General features: G+C 42.7%; 1 protein-coding gene across 4 annotated transcripts in view; it reads left to right on the top strand.

Annotated features, from left to right (window-relative positions):
* The first annotated feature begins 296 nt into the window (after positions 1–296).
* The window catches only part of LRFN5 (leucine rich repeat and fibronectin type III domain containing 5), a 320973-nt gene continuing 307600 nt past the window's right edge, over positions 297–13669 (top strand). For all 4 annotated transcript variants that reach the window (XR_015150321.1, XM_086365217.1, XM_086365216.1 and 1 more), the window contains exon 1: positions 297–1894. The gene's annotated coding sequence lies outside the window, so the exon portion shown is untranslated. The remainder of the gene's footprint in view (positions 1895–13669) is intronic.

The raw sequence follows: 13669 nt of genomic DNA, 5'->3' as shown, positions 1-13669 counted from the left end.
GCCCTTTTCTCTAGGAGGCCGGGGTAAATCAGTCCGGAACACGCCCGGCTCCGAGGCGCGGAGGGCGGCGTGGCGGCCCCGGCGGGGGTCTCGCCTGACTCGGAGTCTGGGGGGCGCGGCGGCTCCCGTCACTGCGGCGAGGGCCGGGCTCACGGCCGCGCGCCCGCCGCCGCCGCCGCCTCCATGCTGCAGCGCGGAACGCAGTTCCTCCCGGCCCGGCGGCTGCCGCTGTCCGAACACGCGGGCGCGGGGAGCCGGGGAGCCGGGCCCGCCTTGGCCGCCACCGCAGCACGGGAGCCAGGCTGCCAGCACCTCGTCTGAGCCGCGGACTCCCTGGGAGCCGCGGGCAGCGGGCGGGGCGCTCTGTGCAGTGGCGCGCAGGGAGGCAGGAGGCGTGTGCAGAGCGGCCCGAACTGAGGACTCCCGTGTGTGCGTGCGCGCGGGTGTGCATGTGTTTGCGTGTGTTTTTCCTTCTTCCCTCGAGGATGGCAATGGCTTTGCAGCTGGCTGCTCCCCTAGGATTCTAGACTTTGTGGAGCTCCGGGTTGTGAGCACAACCCACCCATATAATCCATTTTGCATGGTCGATTTCTATCAGGAGAAAAAGCGCAACTGGACGGGGGTGGGGCAGACCAAGGAAACCTTCTGGAAATACAAACAGGCACACACAGCACTCACAGGAGAAAGGACGAATGAAAGACCTGGGAAGATGTCTGTAACCTTCCGGCTGGCCCTTCCGTTTTTCAGGAAAGATTTTGGATCGTTTCTACCTTTGGGAGTCATCTTGGCTTTTTTTTTTTTTTTTTTTGTAAGCTCTCTTCAGCTAGTAGCGTGCGTGCGTGCGTGTGTGTATGTGTGTGTATTTGTGCGCTCACTTGTCTGATGCATTTGCTTGTCTTTTATCCAACTACCCAGAAGCAAATGTGTTAACTCGGCGGTGTGCCCTCGATGCCCGGCTTCTCACAGAGCGCGGAGGACGCCCAAACCCATTTTTCCAGGCTGGATTCGGAAGGGCTGCTCAGCTGCGAACTCCTGTGTGTGGATCGCTTTACTTAGAGGCTGGGAAAGCTCCAGTATTAACCTGCTTCCAGGTACATCACAAGGTCACCAGAGGGTCTTGCAACCGTCTTGTGTGTGTGCATCCAGACCTTCCTGTCTCGGCCAGAAGGATATTTACATTTCTGTCTACATAATTTGAAGCCAAAAGTTCAGCCTGTCGAGCGGCTTTCTGCACAATCAAGGTAACAAGAATTGCCTTTCAAACTGCTTACCAAAATCCCCGACTCTTCGACTCTTCCTCGCCGGTTCCTGGCTTTCTCCTCTACACCAAAATGTCACCAGCTCTTGAATTACGTGGATTTGGGTTGGAAGAGAACTTGAAGAAAACGTGATAGAAAGGCTATGCCAGACCCCTCTCTCTGCTGTCCTTGGTTCTGTGGGCATCGAAGCCGATCGTGAGAAGGACCAGTACTCTCCTTGCTTTTCCTTCCCGGTGCTGTACTGGTGTGTGTGTGTGTGTGTGTGTATGTGTGCAAGTGTGAATGCGAGTGCGCGCGCGCCTGGCTGCGAGTGTGTGAGTGTGTGTGCTTGAGTGTGTGTCTGTGTGTGCGTGCGCGGCCGCCCTGCCTCTGCCCGCTCCCCGGGTGCAGAAACGCGGGTTTCATGGGGCGATCGCCGCGGATCCCCCACCCAGCGCGACCTGCGGGCAGCGGAGGCAGTGGCAGGAGCCGCCTCTCGGACTCCCTAGGATGCGGGTGCTGAGCTATGGCAAAGGGCAGCGAAGTGACGAGCGAGACCCGCGTACGACTGTGAAAGCCACCTGGAGCCACCTTGCTGGGATTGTACCTGCTGGCAGAAAGTCTTCCTACGACCGTCTTTCCTCTAGAGGCACCAGGTAACAAGAAAATGACTAGCCGCCTCACCCAGTTTCCTTCTGATCTTATTTCTAGTGTCTTATCTGCATTGCAGGCTACTTTACTTATTAATGTTTTGAAAATCATTAAGAAGGGCTGGGTATCCAAGGGCGCTCTGTGATGTTGTAATATAAATTCTAGAAGATAGAATATAAATCTGTACCTGAGCACTTAATCTAGCAGTGAAACCCTGGAAAATATGGATACACTCCCTCCTAAGTGATGCTTTTGGAAAGCTAGGCGTGTTGAACCTGTCTGAAGATGCCAGAGATTAAAATCCCGTGTTTCCTTCAGGCTATGGTTGCCACGGACCATTTGGTATCCAGCCCTCCCCAGATTGTGGAGTGCGAGAGGGTGTTTGGTTTCCACCCATCGTTTCAGGCAGGGATCATTTTGACCCTTCTCTACCTCTGGTGCCAGGTTGCTTTCCTTTCCGTATTGTGGTCCGGCTTGCCAGATCCTTTAGTAGTTGTAAATTACCCGTCTGGAGACTTTAATTCGAAATAGAGTTTTCTTGGAACTTGCTTTGCATGGAAGGGAATTCACTGTCAGGAGTCTATGTGTTGAGATATGGTGTTTAACTGCTAGTGTTTGCTTTTATCTAGCAAAGTAGATCCATGAAAGAAGTCATTTTTATATCTAGAGGAGCGCTGCTAAAACCACAGCCACCACCCCTATACCTTCCCCAACTGTATTGTCTCGGTTGTGGAGGGGGGCTTGCACGCGCGTGGTTTGTTTGTTTTTATTTTGTTCTGCGGCCCCCCCCCCCTCCCCCCGTCCCGTTTTAATTTTTTCTGGTAATGTGTATCTTGAAAATTCTTGCCAGTGCCTTGATTTCCAAGGAGTAGGGTGGATTTGCGACTGCCTAATTAACATATTGGGTCTGATATGTTAAAAATGGAGATTCCCACCGCAGGCTGAGGCAAAACAAATTGAGTGAACTTCCAAAGCCCCTTACCCTCGCACTTCATTTCTCTCAATTTCTTACCTCTGCGTCCCCTACGGAAAATTTTTCTTCCTTCTCGAGGGCATTAGGATTAACAAGATAAAGCACTTCCAAAGTAGTCTCATCAATGTTTTATTCGACAGTGAAGGCGGTCTGAATAATTCAGCTGAGGAGTGCTCGTTTGTCTCCCGCCTTCGCGAGCTGCCTGCTGGCTGCACCCGGCGGAGGGTTCGGCCCGGCCGAGCGCACGGCGCCCGGGTCCGGCAGGCAGTGGCTGGGGCTGCTCCAGGGGTTTCTCTTTGCTCAAGCCACTTGGAAAGTGGAGGGGCGCTGCCTGCTTTTCCTCTGCTGGCTGCTTTTTTTTTTTTTATAATAGATTTCCATATGATGGCATTTGAGGACCACAGATGCCATTCGCTAGCTAGCTGCTCTCTCTGTTCCTGCGCCTTGATGTCGCCGACTCCTCTGGTGATTGGGCTCGGCTGCTGCTGCAGCCCTCGCAGGCTGGTGGTGCTACAAGGCCATGTTTGCAGCGGCCTTGGGGGCTGGGCTCCGCCACTGCAGCTGCCAGGCCCGCGGTGACACTTTATTGGGGCGGGGCGGGAGAGCGCAGCGGGCCCCCTGGCAGGCAGCGGGCACATCGTGGCAAGGTGGCCGCCTGGATTTGAGACGGAGGAGGTGGGGAGACACGCGTGGGGCGGGCAGTGAGGTCCTGCCAGACACCCTGCGCGGGTAGCCCCCTCCCCCTTCTTCGTAAATGAAAATCCAAATGCATAGAAGGAAAGCTGGCAGCAAAAATGCCTTGATATTCAGATACAGCATGATTTCTCAGGATTCAAAACCTGAAACTTGTGTGTTTTTCCTAATTTTCCATTCGTTCCTCTCTGCTCTCCCGTTTTGTTCTCCTGGATTTAATCAGGTCATTTCTACTCCTGTTTTACCTCCAATTGAAATACCAGTGGAAAGACTGCTACCATCCCCCATAAACAGGAAGGAGTTGAAGGCCACTCTTCAGACAGATTTGCTCTGTAACTTTGAGCTCCAGGCAGACCCAAGAAAGGATACAGAGGATAACTCGACTTTAGCAGAAAAGCAGGTTCCCCCTGTACCTTCTGAAGACTCGGAAAGAAAAGGGTACTGCCTGTGTAAAAACTAAAAATAATTGGGTATTTGGGGGGGATTAGGTAAATATTTTTCTTTTCTTTCATCTTTTTCTCTTGTAGTGAGTTTATTTGTATTTCTTCTATCACTCTGAAAATCCTAGTCAGAAAATTGATTTGTGTATACTAACAGTCTGACAAGGACACGTTTTTGTCCCCCAGATTTCTCCACAATATTATTAGAACAGAAACGATAGCATACTAATAATATTTGCTGGCGAATAAGATATCCCTGTTTAGAAGGTGCCCCAAAATATAGGATGCTGGTGGAGAATATTAGTATTGGGAAAATTGGGTATTTTCTTCATCTCCCTCCTCATTTCATTTCATCCTGGCCTTTTCTCATTAAGAATTCAGTCCTTTGCAGGTTAAGTCTTGTCCTTGTGCCCTCATCCTTAGGGAAGTTTGAAACAAATATATTAACTGGATCTTGAGTGCTCAGATGCCTAAAAATATATTATGGTGTCATTCATGTTTTAAAAATGCCATTCATTGGTGCAGATTGGAGGTAGGTGAACTATCATAACCAAATAGACCTTTTAAGCACAGTTTCATGTTTAGAACTTCCTTAAGAAATGGAGCTTTCTGCCTCCCTTCCCTTCCCTTTTGTCTGGAGACAGAGAAGTCCCAACCACTTTGAGGATCTGAGTCCAGTGCCCTTGGTCAGCGTTGTCCTTAGAGCTGACTTGACTTACGAATAGGTTGAGACTGTCACGTGTTGACAGAAAATTTCCTGGCAAAACCTTCCTTCCTTGTCAGCCTTCTTATGGTCACTGATAAGAGGGGTAGAATAATAGGGAAGCCAGGACACCCCTGGAAACAGATGTGAGCATAGGGGCAGGTGGAAAGGAATTGTCATTTAACTCTTGTCCCTAAGACCATTCCTTTTTGTCATCTTTTCACTTTCTCTTTTCGAGAGGAGAATGACCTTGAGCAACTCCAATCTTCTATGCTTCACATACCTCTTTTCCTCCCTCAAATGTGATGTATATATGAACACATGCACATACATGTACACACCCCTCATTTTTGAAATATGAGATTCTTGTGTTTGTGTGTTTTGGGAGGGGTTCATTAAGATGTATCTCTGACTGATACCAGCCAGAGGTGATTTTCTTTCCTTTTCCTTAAGAGGGGATAGCAAGAGGTGTGGTCACTTGAGACAAAATTGACTCACCCTTATCCCCTCTTCCAGGATTTTTATCTCCTCTGACATTCAGTGTATTCCTGGTATTAAAGCAGTGTGTGGTTATGGCACTGGTGTTTAAATGACCATCATGTTATAATTACCTTTCGTATTTTCACGAGTAACCATCAGTTTCCTTCTGTCCATTTAAACCAGTGTTCTCTTTCCTCTTGCTGCTTGAAGCTCTTTAGACTTGATAGTTTTGCTGAGTTTTCTAGATGGTGAAATTAGGATCTTGCTTTCTGCTGATACTATTGCTATGTTGTTATGTGGTTGGGATGAAATGCTTGCAGATTTCTAACAGTGTTCCTGTCTCTGCATCCTAGTTCTTCATCGTAACTATTCAGTTATTTTAAGGGAAATTTACTATAAATAAGGTTGCTGAGTATTTTTTGCCAATTTTGAAGCTGGAAGAAGAAAGCTACTTGAAATTTTCTGGTGGCTTAACTGGCTAATCGATTCACTCATTCCAGTGATTTTTATTTTCTGTTTACTCAGAAATAAAACATTGGCATTACTTTCAGAGTTTGTGTATAGTATAAAGGGTTCTAAGTTTTGTATTTCATTAAAGAATAAAGATCTAAATTCAGGCCTTTAAATAGATGTGACTGTGGCACCCTAGGATACATGACTAACAGGTAATTTTGCTACATCATTCTACTGACACACATGTGCATAGCTCTGCCTTGTTCAATAAACCTTGAGAGTGAGACTGCTTATTATATTTCTACGGCCCCCATTTTATTCCTGTGGCATCCTTCAATCATTAAGGACTGTTTAAAGTCTAAGGCGGTATAATTTGTCCATTACATGGTGTGTGCATGGTGAAATTAAGAAGTATTATGTTTATAAGTTTTGAAGCTATTCTGGTTAGAAGTGTACCATTTTTATTATACTCTATCAACATAAATGGTATGTTATTATGAAAACTCCAGTTTCATGTAAGCATAACAAGAGATAGAAAAATAAGAATTTAATCCAAATATAATGCTTTTTTTTAAAGCTTTTTCACCTTACTGTTCTGATAGATTCAGTTCTGACAGAATGCTTTTTACTGATCTATGACATAATTTAATACTAATTATGAAGATGATTAACAAGTGATAGAAAATTTCAGAGGAATTACATGGTTATATAAATGCTCCATCATTTTACTGGTACCACATAAGCCACATGAAAAGGCTTTCTTATTTAAACTACAAACTATATCAGTAAGATTTCTCAGAAATTGGCTTTGATAGCCTATGTTAATAATAAGTTACAAACTTGGTCACGTTGGGAGGAAAATGTTAACTGACTAATTTGAGTCTTCCTAGAAAATTTCTTATAATCTGTCTAATTTTAACCCTCATGCTTTTCTTCTTTTCTTTGTAGGAGCATATATGTAATATTTTTTGAAAAACCTCTCTGGTGAAATATTTTGAAATTGGTGTTATTATAATCTTTATGAAGAACAATTGCAGAATTGCCACTGAATGTTGCATCTATTTTAGATTTTATAACAAAAAAGCTCCAGAAAAGAAGTAATAAGATACAGAAATAAAATTATAGGATCCTTTCCCCAACTCTGAGAGTGCTTCTGAATTCTTAGAAAAAGAATAAAAGAAAATGCCAATTAGTTCAATAGACACTCAACTGGAACTAGTAGTTAAGAGCTAGAAGCCAACACAATGCTGTTTACATTATTGTATTTTCACTTTGTCCTTTGTAGCTCTTTTAAGGAAATGCTAAAAAGATCTTAAGAATAGGTGTTAGTTGCTCTCTGGATTCTGTTACTCATGTTGACTCTTGTTTCCTGTCTTGGAGTTGTCATGAATCTTAGTGGTATCACTTCCAAAGTTATGTTTGCATTAAAGTGGTTTACTAGTGTAAACATACCAACTCTGTACATGAAAACTAACTTTCTTGTATCTTCTTTGGAAGTAAAGGCTCTAATATTTTCTTAGTAATTAGCTCTTTTTTTTTTTTCCTCATTGTGTGGAAAAAAAACATTTTTTTTCCATTTTTTCTCATTTCCCAAGTTAGGTTAACAAGTGATTTATGTATACTTGTTTTATTAGTGCTAAGGCATTTATATCAGTTCAGTTCAGTTCAGTCACTCAGTCCTGTCTGACTCTTTGCAACCCCATGGACTGTAGCACGTCAGGCTTCCCTGTCCATCACCAACTCTTGGAGCTAACTCAAACTCGTGCCCATCAAGTCAGTGATGCCATCCAACCATCCCATCCTCCTCTGTCATCCCCTTCTCCTCTTGCCTTCAATCTTTCCCAGCATCAGCATCTTTTCCAGTGAGTTAGTTCTTCATATCAGGTGGCCAACACATTGGAGTTTCAGTTTCAGCATCAGTCCTCCCAATGAACATTCAGGACTAATTTCCTTTAGGATTGCCTGGTTGGATCTCCTTGCAGTCCAAGGGACTCTCAAGAGTCTTCTCCAACACCACAGTTCAAAAGCATCGATTCTTCGGTGCTCAGCTTTCTTTATAGTTCATCTCTCATGTGCATACACGACTACTGGAAAAACCATAGCTTTGACTAGATGGACCTTTGTTGGCAAAGTAATGTCTTTGCTTTTTAATTTGCTGTCTAGGTTGGTCAAAGCTTTTCTTCCAAGGAGCAAGTGTCTTTTAGTTTCATGGCTGCAGTCACCATCTGCAGCGATTTTGGAGTCCAAAAATATAAAGTACCTCACAGTTTCCATCATTTCCCCGTCTATTTGCCATGAAGTGATGGGAACAGATGTCATGATCTTAGCTTTCTAATGTTGAGTTTTAAGCCAACATTTTCACTCTCCTCTTTCACTTTCATCAAGAGGCTTTTTAGTTTTTCTTTAGGCATTTGTATAGCAGCATTAAAATGCATATACTTTATAAGGCAGCATTGAACACTGCACTGAGTACTTAGGACATATGCTTTATTCTATTAATACATGGATAGCAATCTCATTATATATTAATATTCACTAATATATCACTAATATTCACTAATCACTAATATATCACTAATATATCACATATATTTTAATATGAAATAGGGTTATTTATAGGACTTGTGTAGGATATCTGCTTTATATTGATTGTTCAAATATCAGGCACTTTAGCAATATATAACTAGACATTGAATGCTGACCTCAAGAAATTTATTTTCTTAGTAACGTGGAAGATGTAAACAAACGCATAAGCTTGAAAGTAACTGACATTTTAAAATTCTGTTTTGATATTTTATGCTTTGTAGTAGGGAAAACAAGAGAAAATCAAGAAATTATAGCTGTGTTTTATGGACAACAGTATTGCAGAGTGGTTAGATACATGAATTTGGGGATTTCACACACCTGTGTTTCAGGCCTGTGCAACCTTGAGTGACTCTTAAAATCTACCAAAATCTACCTGCCACTTAGTGTCCTCACTTATAGAATGAAGCCCCCTCCCAAAAAAAAATGAAGCCAACAATAAAAGACACGTAACTGTTGTCCTCACCATCGTCATTACCATCCCATTATCATCTCATCATTAGCTGTCATGAGGGTAAAGGAGGAAACTAAAGGAAGTGGTAACTGAATGGCTTCAAAGTCTGTCCGTGGAATTATAGACCCTCAGGATTCTAGGGAATGCTGAAGTTCATCCACACCAGGGGATGTGCACTTCAGTGTCCTCAGAGGTCAAGGAGAAGATAAAAAGCAGGAAAGCTGGCTGGGTGTAAGAAACGGTAGGCTCTAACATCTCTGTTGCACTGGAGAGTACCCAATTTGTCCAACACGTTCAAATTTAAATTCAGTTTAACCCATGATGGGTCTGGCATTATGAAACTTTTGAGTTCTTCTGAAATTCATTCAGCCTTAAATTTTCTCAGAAAGCATTCCTGCCATGTGGTCATCTTTACTGACTTTAGGTAACTTCAGTGATTCCAAAAATTACTCCATGTAAAGTAGGATTATTCCATTTTTGTATAGTCATATCATAAATTTCCTCTGGGGCACTGAGCCCAAAATCTGGCATCTTGTCAGTTAGACAGTTCAGTCGCTCAGTCGTGTCTCTTTGTGACACCATGGACTGCAGCATGCCAGGCTTGCCTTTCTATATCCAGCTCCTGGACCTTGCTCAAACTCATATCCACTGAGTCAGTGATGCCATCCAACCATCTCATCCTCTGTTGTCCCCTTCTCTTCCTGCCTTCAATCTTTCCCAGCATCAGTGTCTTTTCTAATGAGTTGGCTCTTCGCATCAGGTAGCCAAAGTATTGGAGTTTCAGCTTCAGCATCAGTCCTTCCAATAAATATTCAGGACTGAATTCCTTTAGGATTGACTGGTTTTATCTCCTTGCAGTCCAAGAGTCAAGAGTCAAGTCCAAGAGAAGACTCAAGAGTCTTCTCCGATACCACAGTTCGAAAGCATCAATTCTTTGGTGCTCAGCTTTCTTTATAGTCCAACTCTCATGTGGTGTTGGAGAAGACTCTTGAGAGTCCCTTGGACTCCAAGGAGATCCAACCAGTCCATTCTGATGGAGATCAGCCCTGGGATTTCTTTGGAGGGAATGATGCTGATGCTGAAACTCCAGTACTTTGGCCACCTCATGCGAAGAGTTGACTCACTGGAAAAGACTCTGATGCTGGGAGGGATTGGGGGCAGGAGGAGAAGGGGACGACAGAGGATGAGATGGCTGGATGGCGTCACTGACCTGATGGACGTGAGTCTGAGTGAACTCCGGGAGTTGGTGATGGACAGGGAGGCCTGGCGTGCTGCGATTCATGGGGTCGCGAAGAGTCGGACACGACTGAGCAACTGAACTGAACTGAACATGTCCATACATGACTACTGGAAAAACCATAGTTTTGACTATATAGACCTTTGTTGGCATCCTGTGGCCGCTAATTAATTTTAATGGGAGGAGGGACACACAATAATTCTAATATCCATAAACAGTACCTCAGATATTTAAATTCAGTTACTTGGGTTCCCAACCCATGATTGCTTTGCTTGTAATTAAACATAGCTTGATCTAAACAGGTTCTGGATAGTTTTCGATGTATCATGATTTCAAGCCTTTTACACTCGATAAATGTTGTCATAAATCTTCATCATCACCCTCTTTGACATAGGTTTCGATTTGTTTGTGTTGCTTCTCATTGAAGTATGTTACCAGCACCAACAAGCCCCATCAATCAACTAGTGTAGAGTTGAACAGGGCCATTGTTACCCTGTTTTTGACACTGAAGAAAATAGTTACATGCAGTAATCCTCTATCTAGCACTCATGTGAGGTATTACCGTTTGATCAATGCACTCTTCCCCCTTGAGTTTGGACAAGTCTTAAACATGTATTTCTAAGATGCTGCAACTCATCAACTCAAATTTGGTCACACGATTTAAAGTACTTGCCAGTCAGAGTCTAGACCTAGTAAAAATACCCGAGACCACTTTTTCAACATTCATATCACAGGATTTGCTCTTGATGCTGAAATTAATTAGATCTTCTCCATTACATATTGATAGAAAAGAAACTTATAAATTTTAATAGTGGTGTTCTTTTTAACATATATAAGAAACAATGGAATGAAATAAGACACGGTAGATTTTCAGCTCATCTAACTTGATGTGCTGGCCGCCTTATGGGCTCTCTGATCTAGACAGATTCCTTTAACAAATATTTCTTCATTATTTAATGCATGCTTTGATACTCTGTTAACCATTTCTCTTTGGAGACCCAATAATCCAAATGGCATGGATGCCACTCTGGGAAGCTGATACCTGGAGTAAGGAACAGATATTCTTTCAGCAAGGCAGCCCTAGGCTCAAGTCAGTCTTGATGACATTCTTATATCTTTGCCTCTTAATTTACCCTTAAACCTAGATGATACCCGTTTCTAAAATAATTACTAATTTGTGTAACTTCTTCCAATATTGAATAAAATCCATGTTTAGGCTCCTGATAATTTCCCCAGCTTTCATATGAGGTCACCTCATAATTTTCAACAAGGGGAAAAGCACTTAAATACAAAAGGAAAGGACAGATTCCTGTTTCTAGTATCCTTGCAAAATGAGTCTTCTGGTTCTTGAGATTCTCCATACTCTTGAATGTTATTCTTTTGAGGCATCATGTTTAGAATTTTTTTTAGATGTTTTACTTTTAATGGAAATGCTGGTAGTTATTGAAATAGATATACCAATTGTAAATATAGTTAGCTTTTTCTTTATGAATTCAGGTTTTCATTGTATATGTTAGTGATTGCAGAAAGCCTTTGGGGCCCAACCCATGATATGTTTAAGACTGTCATGTTTATACTGATACTAAATTTTCTGCAAACTTCTTTTCTTTCCCTTCTGTGTATGATTAAAAACATCTTTTCATCGTTCTCATATAGCTAGTATTTTTTTCAGTGGGCCTGTTTTCCTTTTGAATTGACTGATGGAAATTTATTGACAGAGTGTCAAGATTTTTAGGTGTTTTGGTAAAAGAGAGCCTGAGGATGACTAAAATTCTAAGATCTTCTCTACTGAGGAAAGCATGAGTTTTTCTCCATGTATTGTGTATGGAAAGCACTGAAAGATGTTAATATATCTTTCTTGTTGTTTAGTCGCTGAATTGTGTCTGACTCTTTTGTGACTTCGTGGACTGGAGCCCGTCAGGCTTCTCTGTCTATGGCATTTCCCAGGCAAGAATACTAGAGTTAGGTTGCCATTTCCTTCTCCAGGGGATCTTACCAACCCAGGGATCAAACCCACATCTCCTGGATAGACAGGTGGATTCTTTGCCACTGAGCCAACTGGGAAGCCCTTGCATGATGTACAATTAGATGATGATGCTGGTGATCAGGATCATAATCATTTTCTGAGAATGTCTTCTCTGTACACACGTTTTTACTTTCCTCTAATCCATGCAGTAACCTTTATTTTAGGCATGATTGTATACATTTTTAGAGGAGCAGATTGAGACTGAGGGCAGTTAATTTACTTGTTCATGATTATATGACTAAGAGATGACAGGGCTGGAATTCAAATATAAATATTTCTAATTCTAAAGAAGATGCTATATTTGCTGGATCTACCTTTTATTCTACCTCTTAAAGCTGTTTTTCTTTTTATTATATAAATTTGTTTTCATCCTCCTTCAAGGATGATGACTATCTTCTGAATATGCCTCTTATCCTCAACTTCTTTTCCCTTTATGGTACTCTATGAATTGCCATGTGTCACATCTGGAAGTTTAAAAAAGACTTTATGGTTATCCATTGGGCTTCCCAGGTGTTGCTAGTGATAAAGAACCTGTATGCCCGTGCAGGTAGACATAAGAGATAAGAGTTCCATCCTGGGTCGGGAAGATCCTCTGGAGAAGGAAATGGCAACCCACTAGAGTATTCTTGGCTGGAGAATCCCATGGACAGAGGAGCCTGGTGGGCTGCAGTCCAAAGGATGGCATGGAGTCAGACACGACTGAAGCGACTTAGCATGCATGTTAGCATGCATGGTTATCCATTAGGGGATTCTGTAGCTGTTTGCAGTGAGAAGGAAATATTTGGTCCTAAGTCTGAAATTTAAGTATATGCTATTTTTTTTTCTTTGCTAAAGGAGACTGTGTGATTTTGGGTGATTTAATTTGATTCCCAATTTCCATCTGCAGGAGGGATCTGCATGCCTTTATAAATTGGCTGGTATATCTAAGTAATTATTAAATAATTGTTACCTTAGTGCTTTTGCTAGTGCAAAAGACTCAGAAAAGTTCTGTGAAATTTTAGAACATTAGAACTTGATGGAATTTGGAAATTACTCTATTTATCATGAAAACTTATGCTGTGTCTAACTGTGCTTTTCATTCATTCTACTTGTCTCTGTCTGCAGGCTCCTGTCGCAGCCCTTAATGAGTGCTTCAGGCTTTATCCCCAGTTAACTCCTCCCTTTGGGGTAGGGCCAGAAAAAAAGTCAAATAACAAGTTCATTGCCTTACCCTGTATCAAGTTTTCTGTGCTGTTAAATTTCAGTGACAAAGGGGCCTGCCATTAGTGAAAATCTGATACTTAATTCTTGGCATATCTGTTGACAGAACAGACAGTTTCTAGATAAGGCCCTGTGGTGTGTTCCCATTGGTGATTTACTTTCTTACCTCCCGTGGTGAATTCCAAGCAGCCACAAGTTCACTGCAAGTCTTCCCATCAAGGAAAATGTCTGTTTGCCTTCCCTTTGGATCTAGATTGGCCTTGACTTGCTTTGAACAATAGTTGTAGCAGAAGTAATGTGGTGTAACTTCCAAGGGAGTCTTCCAGAGACCCTGTGTCCTTCACTCTTAATTTCCTAGAAAAATATTAACATGATGCTAAGAAGCCTGGAAACCTCTGCTGTAGACAAGTGGCCCGAGTGATCTCTAGCACCAATGTTAAGTCATGCAAATCAGGCCAGCTTACACCATACAGAAACAGTTAAGTAAGCAACTGTTAGTCTCTTAGGATCTTCCCAAGCTAGGAATCAAACCCGGGTC

This window comes from Bos grunniens, chromosome 21 (assembly GCF_055505025.1).
Source record: "Bos grunniens cultivar Pamir isolate PY7600 chromosome 21, Bosgru_T2T1.0, whole genome shotgun sequence".
NCBI lineage: Eukaryota > Metazoa > Chordata > Mammalia > Artiodactyla > Bovidae > Bos > Bos grunniens.
The sequence above is the reverse complement of the archived record's forward strand: the minus strand, read 5'-3'. Positions and strand labels throughout refer to the sequence as shown.